This window comes from Penaeus chinensis, chromosome 41 (assembly GCF_019202785.1).
Source record: "Penaeus chinensis breed Huanghai No. 1 chromosome 41, ASM1920278v2, whole genome shotgun sequence".
Taxonomy (NCBI): Eukaryota; Metazoa; Arthropoda; class Malacostraca; order Decapoda; family Penaeidae; genus Penaeus; species Penaeus chinensis.
Genome location: NC_061859.1, coordinates 21,318,840 through 21,327,913, shown reverse-complemented (window position 1 = coordinate 21,327,913; position 9,074 = coordinate 21,318,840).

Here is a 9,074-nt window from a genome sequence, read left to right as displayed (position 1 = left end):
ACAATTTATCATATCAAAGATCGCATAGGTGAGGGAAACAGCCGTGGTACTTTATATGGTGCTTCAGGAAGAAGGAATGTAGACACTTGCTCATTCCGAAAGTTGATGTTTGATTAATATTTTCAGACGGGGATCACCACTTCATGATTCATCATTAGAATGAACTTCACCATTCATAACCCCCCTAACGGAAGCCGCCTTGCCGCGGTGGGGGGGGCTTGAGGTCCCAATGAGCTGATGAGCCGGACCAGAGGGCTACCCATACTGGAAGGGTCATCAGTGAGGGATGAGACAAAATGGCTTCCTGGTGCACCAAGACCTATGAGAGGGGATGGTGCACCCACCCCTGGTTCATTCCATCTTGGACCAGGGAGAACTCTCCCACGTGTCTTTGCAGTGCGTGGCGTCCCGTATTATCAGGAGACAGGAGTACTGGAGGTTGAGTGATGCCCTGCAGCTAGCAACACACCTCTTTGGTCCTCTATTCTAGTAAGACGGGTGGCTTGATCAAGGCCCGGTCAAGTCAATCGGCAAGTCAAATATGGCTAGGGTCAAGCAGGCACTATCCAGTCGGTAGCGCAATGGTCCCGCGACTACCATGAGCACTGTAATAGTGACTGTATATTTCCTCACTACCCCTGTGGCTGTTGGGAAAATTTAAGCTCCAACTATAGCTTGGACTCCATGGTGGGTGGGGGGTGAGGAAATGAAGATTTATAATTTATATGACTTCTGCAAATTTACAAAGAACTTGCTTTCTCCCTGACGACCTTTGCAATCCCCTGGCCAATCCCTCTGGAACATCACATATTGTCACTCTGGAACCTTACCAGATTCCAAAGGGCAAGAATGGGAATCGCAATGGTTCCCGAGCTCCCAAACCAGGTAAGATCCATTAAGGAAATCTTACCTGGTAAATATGAAAGTGTACCATACAGTAAATACCTAATAGTGAAGACCATTGATGGTGTATCTATCATGGATTGTGATATTTTTGAAGTACATCAGAAGATAGTTGAGGTATGTCAACGTGATCCTCGCATCACCCCACAGTGAGATGGTAGCCTGATAGTTGAGGTTTCATCACCAGATGAGAGTGACCGTCTGTGTGCAAAATGCGACATTCCTGAGGCTCAAGTCTCATGTTCTCCTCAGAAAACCCTCAATCAGTGTAAGTGAATTGTCTTTCCCCGAGACCTGATGAGGTATTCTTAGGAGAAGCTGTTAGAAGAACCAAAGAAGTTTAATGTAGTGGTAGTAAAACGTTTTAAGAAGAAAATTGATGGTTTGGAACAGTCGACACCAGCTCTTCTTCTAACTTTTAAATCGTTAGTCCAACCTGAATTGGTTAAATTGGCATGGTACCACCTCAAGGTAAAGCAATATGTGCCCAACCCTATGCGGTGCTTCCACTGCCAGGGTTATGGGCATGGAGGAAAATGGACAACCAAGAGTGTGTGAAATGTGGTACAACAGGTCATCAAAGAGATGATAACTGTCCAGGCCTAATATGCTGTTAACTCTGCAAAGATCATGAAGCTTCGCCTAAGCAATGTAAAAGGTAAAGTTTATAAGGAGTAAGGAGAAAGTTAGTTTTGCAGAAGCAAAGCGACATACCCGTGTGCTGTTTGTACAGCCGGTTAAATCCTTTGCCTCAGTTCTAGCCCATCCTCCTTCCCGCCATCCCTTACCCTCCAATACTTGTAACACTACACACTCTGCCACTGTCTGTAAACCTCAGTCTGCAAATGCTGAAACTGCCTCTAGTGAGTTGTTGCACCAGAATCGGAGGAGTGAAGGGTCTATTGAGGAGACTCCTCCTCCCAAAGTAAGGTCTTTGGAGCCATCAGTTAATGCTCCAGATGCCTCAACTGTGACAGCTTCAGCTGTCACCATATCCATGCTGCTAGGCAGAATGCCCCTGAAGTAAAGGCTCAGGTGCGCCCTTTGCACAGAGGAATCCTGAGCCTGTTCAAAAGACTCTTCATAGAGTCGTGTCTTTGGAGCCACCAGGCAGGGCTCCTGAGGCCACCACATCCACAGGGGCCTCCGCTGCTAAACAGAATGCTCCTGAACCGAAGGCTCAGGTCCGTCCTTTGCCCAAGCAAAGAAATTCTGAGCCTGTCCAAAGGAAGCCTGTGGAAACTAGTTATACAGTTAAACGACCTATCAAAAGGTACTCCCAAGATGTTGGAAAGGGACAGCCTAAAGGTGTGGGGCGGGCCTTAACCACGGGTGCTGCCAAACACCTAATGAAATAGTTTGTCAACCTGAAGAACTGGATATCCTAATCCAATGGAATTGTCAGGGAATTCATGCAATATGGGAAGAATTGCAACATCTGATAGCTTCATGTAATCCAGTTTGTGTATGCCTACAAGAGATTATGACCAGTGGAAATCGTCCACTTTCCCTGAGAGGATTCCAAGTTCAAGCCCATTAAGGAACCTTTGATAATGGACCTCATGGAGTAGCAGTGATGGTACGTCAGGATATTCCCTTCCAGGCCATCCACCTGCAGACGACACTGCAGGTGATTTTTTTTTTTTTTTTTTTTTTTTTTTTTTTTTTTTAGTTTAGTCCTTTATTTACCACCCTGCCTAACTGCACAGGCGTGGGCAAGCTGTGGTACATTTAATGCATGGTCATAACATTACATAGTGTTGCATTTGAATTTTAGCCTATAACATTGCTATGAGTACTTTATCAGTTTAAGGAAAGGAACAATTGCACAGTCCTTTATCCACTCATCTGCCACGCCGGCATATAGCTTGGGCGTGGGAAAGCATTAATACATTTTATATTCGCTTATGTGATACTACATTCCAAATTTAGGATACAACATAAGTATATCTTCTAGGGCATCAGATGATATGAAGCAGTTACATAGTTCTCCGTACCTCATGCTAGGTGGCCTGAAAGGCTGTATCACATGGCACTCTGAGATATAATGTACAAGTGTTCGCTTATATTCTTCATTACACAGTTTACACTTAGTTTCTTCGACATTACAAACTGTACTGACCTGCCAATACAATCTATGCCTGATTCTTGCAGTCACAACATCACGCTGTCTTGTTCTTGTTTTATATAAACCATAGATGAAGGAATCTTGCCTAAACCGGTCATAGTGCTTTATGCTACAGCTTTCAGGGCGCTGAGAATTAATCAACTCAGTCATGTCCTCTCTGAAGGAAGCTTTAATGATGTAGAAAATCCTAGAAAGAGGTATCACAAGATCTATGTCCACACTTTGTTTGCCTCATGCTGACTTTGCTAGGCGATCAGCATGATCATGCCTAGGGATTCCAACATGCGATGGAATCCACACAAAACGTATATTATGGCCTCGTTCTTTTGCACGATACACGTTTATCCTGATGTCATTTGCAATATTTCCCGCACCTTTGTCTAGAGTGTTCAGAGCCTGGAGAGCACTCTGTGAATCGCAGAAAATGACCCCTGAGCCCTGGTTCAATAGAAATTCGGTGGCCATGAGTATTCCTGCCAACTCCGTTTGCATAGTGCTAGCCCAGTCATGAACCCTCTTACAATCCTTGTGCTGCAAAATATTGTTTTTATATACAACAAAAGCGCATCCTGCTCTGCTCCCAGACTGCAAGGATCCGTCAGTGTAGCATTCATATACATTGGAAAGAGTGTCTAGATTCTCATTTATACTTGCAAGTGCATACTGTTTAAGTATAGCAGGGGGGACACTGTCTTTTTTGGGGGCAGTCGTATAATATACACTTAGGTCCGACATTTTCCACGGTGGTACATAACGTCCATGTAGGGTCTTAGTTATGGGTATGTTCAGCTGAGCTATGTGTTTACACGTCACTTGTAACCATGAATTTGAGTATGAATCGGTGTTGTTATGCTCTTCTATTCTGTGTTTTAGTTGTCTTTGGAACTCTGTACAATGGAGGGGTTCTCTAATTGATTTGACACTAAATGTTAAGTACTCTGCAAAACAGTGCTGACTGCTACGCCCTGGGAGAAATCCATACAGTCTGGAGGATAACTTAACATTTATGCGATACATGAGCCTGTTCAGAATTATTCTCTCAAGTAGTTTGCACAGACAGGAGGTCAAGGAAATGGGTCTGAATTTATCAGTATTGGGTTTGGGTATAGGAATGATTAAGCTTTTAGTCCAGGAGCTTGGGAGGATTCCTTGTGATAGGCTGAGTCTATACAGATGTAAAAGTGGGTTGCCTGGTACCTGAGCAATGTGGCGAAGGACGCTGTAAGTAATGCCGTCCTCGCTAGGGGCGGTTGCCTTACCTTTCAGAAGGGCATTGCTCAGTTCCCATTCGGTTATTTCGACAAAGTTGGAGGGGTCAATAGCAGCACATGCTATTTCTATATTGAAATTTCTATCTATTTTCGACTTGTTGAGCTGATTTTTTATCCCTTGTGGAAGTGAATGTACTTGAGAATTTCCGGCCCACTGCTCTAGCAGCATATTAGCCTGTTCCTGTGGACTGTGGAACTGCAGTGTTGTGAGGGCTTTACCTGTCAGTCTATTAATTTTTCTCCATACGTCAGCTATAAAAGTTTGACTATTGATACTTTGCAGGAATTGTTCCCAGTATTTACTACGAATCTGAGTTTTTAAATCTCTGAATTCCTTGGTGGCTTTCATAAACTGCAGAAGATTATCTGTCGTCTTATTATCGTTATAGCAATTAGCAAGCTCCTGAACCCGTTTATATTCCTTTGCCAGAATTGGGTCATTGATCCACCTCGGTGCATGGGAGGTCTGGGGCCTCTTTTTCTTTGAGAGTTTTCGTGAACAGACCCATGTGTCATAGTAGTCAGTGACAACTTTGATTAGATCCTGAAAAAAATTCTCAACAGCTGTTACTTCATAGGTGTTATACCAGTCATAGACCCGTGCCTTGAAGTGATGCTCCAGGCCCGGTTGGATAATTATTCGGAGCCTAGGTGATCTAGTGGCTGAATTGCTGCCTACAGTATAATCTCTTCGTATTGCAAAGTGGTCACTAACTCTCGCACCAGTGAAGTGCCAAATTTTTGCCAAATACATAGTCTAATCTGCCACCTCCCAAATGAGTCTCTGCTTCTGTGTCATATACTGTCAGTGATCTACTATTGATAAAATGTTTGAATTCTTCCCCATTACTATTACGTTGGTTGTCTCCAAAGTGTGGATGCCTTGCATTGAAGTCGCCCATACATAACGTGCTTTGGTTGTGAAAGTTGGGGAGAGAACTAGCCAGAAATTTGGAGTATCTGGCATATACAATATACAGTGAAAAATAGCCAGTGGCAGTCTGAATTTTTAAATGATGAAATTGAACATCAGTGTTCTCGGATTTTTAAACTAATTTATGTGGCAGTGTTACCTTCACATATGTCAAGAATCAAGTCATGGCTGTATTCACATATGAATAATATCCCTGAATTGCAGGTGCTATTTTCATCTGAGCAGCAGCAGCAAAAGGTTCTAGGTCATTCAGCCTAGGCTTTATACTTTATATAAATTTGATTGGGCGTTTATCCATAAGTGAGTAGTGCTCTATTAGGCAATCTATACCTCATGCTGTTATATCCTCTAATATTACAAATTATAGATTCACATAAACATGTAGCTTTATGATTGTGGATTTCATTACAGATGGTAGTCTTACACATAAAAGTACTTTTATCCATTTCAAACATTTAATCTTAGCTTTGTTCCACTTCTCAGCACAGTCCCTCCGGTTGCTGTGCTAGGTGCACCTGTGGGGCTGGTTGCGTCACTGGACCCGATGTCACAGGGATCCTGATATTGTTCGTGGCGGCTGTCAGCGCTGACACGCCCACTCTGGTTATCAGCACTGGCGGTCTGACATCGGTTCTTCTCGTTCGTTTTTTTATCACAAATGGTAACACGAGTATCACGCACTGACAATCACTTTTATTTTTTTTTCCATTTCATTAATTAAGTTATTGTTTTGTTCTTTCAGAACTTTTATTTCCTTTAAAAATTCAAGTACTTTTATGTCGCCTTGGTCAGCTGGCGTGACGTCACTTCTGTCACATGGTTGTGCGGGGGATTCCCCCGCCTGGCCTGCGGTCATCCCTGCCTGAGGGTGAGGGACGGCTGCCTTGGCTGGCTCCCGGGGAGGGAGTGAGGCAGCTTTGACGCCCGAGTCACCCTCTGTGAGGATCAACATCATCTTGTTCACCTTCTCCGCCAGTTGCGCAACCGTTTCGCGTAGTTCGGCGAACTCTGCACCCTCACTCGCCGGCAGCCGCGGGAAATCTCTGCTGTTGGTGACGTCACACAGGGCACGGGCTGGCGCTTCCCCGGCACCCTGTCCGCTGGTTGGGTTGGGAGGGTCGCGCTGGTCACTCGCGGTCGGTGCTGGGACCACAGGGGGTGGGGGGGAGGGGCCTGGGCAGGGAGGCCCGTGCACCCCCAGTGCCAGGCAGTCACACCTGTCATCCCACACCTGAAGCATGATGGGACAAAAGCTGGTGCTTCTGCAATACTCTCTTCTGCTGCACTGTGAGGACACTCCTTGGCAGTATGTTGTTCTCCACATTCTGCGCAGCGTGCCTTGCCCTTGCAGTATTTAGCTACATGGCCACTTTCCATGCAGTTATAGCAGATGACGGAGAATGCCCTCCACGGCCTCACGTGGCAGGCGGGTATGTACTTCCCAAAGAAGTGGTATGTACTGGGAGGGGGTTGCTCTCCTTTTCATATGATACGAATACAGTTGAGTGGTTTCTTGTCTTTGTGCACTCTTATGGCCTTATGAACTCCGTTGAGTGCATAAGCATGTTCAAGATCAAAATCCTTGTTGTAGTGGGTCACAAGGTATTCGTCATATTTCTCTTGCTTCTTGGGCTCATCACAAAGTTTGAAGATAATACCTCCAATTGATCCTTCAATAAGGTCGTCAATATATTTTCGCTGAGAGCGAGCGACGTACACATACGGCGAGGAGAGAGTGTCTCCTCGCACAAGGTCGAGGGGGGTACCCCCCTGGGCCCGAGAGTCATTGCCGAGGTTCTGTAGCCATTTCAGTTTATCGTTTTTCGTGGTACTTTCAGGGAAAGCAAGGCGAACATATTTACTTCTTGGTGCCAGTGGTGTCTTACCGGCATTGTTGAGCTTTTTTTTTCTTAGTTTTGACTTCACTAAAGTGAAGCCGTCACTTCCTTCCTGGGCATCAGGATCACCACCTTCAGCACCCGCCCGTTGCAAGGCAATGGATTCAGTGGGGCTATCCACTGAACTACAGACTGAAACTTCAGCCGCGGTAGGGGAGGGACAGTTTTTCACCGAGTCCTCCCCCTCAGTGTTTACATTGCGGTGTCCCCCCATCGTGGGGGTGACCGCGTGACCGCCTCGCCTGGCCCGCCCGGCCCGCCCGCCTCGTGACAGGTGATATATAGCGCTCGGGACAACGGGGCACTCAGCTCTAACGGTTACCACGGCAGACCTTGGCACTCGATAGAGAAATTATTTCAAATTTCTGTACAAACATAACTATTATCACAGCACTGATCTCATGCCACTGACTTGCGGGTTATATGAGCACCAAGAATTCATGAACCCCTTGTACAACTTCCTCATATATGATACCAGATATTCGTGTATATGGGGCAAGGGCACCGGAGCACGGGCACCACACGACCTCTCCGTATGAGGTCACGGTGTGTACTGTGCAGGTGAAGGCTGTGAGAATAGGCTTGACACGACCTTAGGCTGTTGCATCTATCTACCTCCCTCCACATAATCTCAACATAGAAGATTTGGGAGATTTACTTGGGCAGTTGCCTCATCCATTTCTACTCTTGGGAGACTTCAATGGTCGGCATCACCTCTGGGGAGACACTTTGTGCAACCCCGAAGAAGGGCCTTGGAGTCCTTGTTCTCAAGAGTAGATGCAGTTTTACTTAACAGTGAAGCACCCATACATTTCCATTTTCAAACTGAGACATTCACCAATATTGACCTGTCAATTGGTTCACTTGATTCACAGTTGAATTTCACTTGGCAGGTCATGGAAGACTTACATGGAAGTGACCACTTTCGAATACTTTTGGAGGAGGTGAATGGTATTCCAGCCAATGGAGTGCAGAGATGGTGACTTGAACATGCAGACTGGAATCTTTTTAGATCAAATGCAGTATTACAAGGATCTGTGAATGATTTCCAGTGTGTTCAGGATGCTGTTAATCACTTCACATCACGAATTCACCTTGCAGCAGAAGCATCAACTCCCAGAAGTAGCAGGCAGTACCGACGATCTCCGGTACCATGGTGGTCTGATGAATGCCAACAAGCTGTCAGAGCAAGAAAAGCTGCATTAAGGCAGTTGAAACGACGCCCAAGCGATGTAACCATGATCCAGTAAAAAAAGACCCGAGCCAAGGCCTGGCGAGTGCTAAAGGAGGCTAGGTGAACATCATGGAGGCAGTATGTCTCCTTAATTAACTCTGGGACCCTCTTAGCATGAGTATGGGACAAGGTGCGTAAGATCGCTGGAAAGAGCAGATCCATATCACCACCTGCTCTGAAAATAGATGGCATAATCTTCAAGACAAAACAGATGTTGTAAATGAGCTGGCAAAATCCATGGCAGAGATCTCCTCTGGAGCATCTTTCACTGCCCGATTCTCCACTCTTCGGGTTGAACAGGAACGACATCCTGTGTCGTTCTTCAGTAGCACTGCAGCAGAACTTCCATACAACTTGCTATTTTTGTGCAAGGATATGGACTCTGCTTTGCAACTCTGCCGTAAGACTGCCCCAGGAAGTGACGATATTCCATACCAAATGATATCTCACTTACCGGAGAGCTCCCAAACGTTCCTGTTGGATCTATTCAATAGGATCTATAGGGAGGGCACAGTGCCAAGAAAGAAGATATAATCATTCCTGTCCCTAAACCTGAAAAGGATGCTAGAATTCTATACCAGGGAATTATAGACCAATTTCTCTCACTAGCTGCATCTGCAAGTTGATGGAGAAAATTATAAACTTCAGGTTGACATGGCTGCTAGAAAAGGAAAACGTGCTGACCCCATATCAATATGGGTTTAGA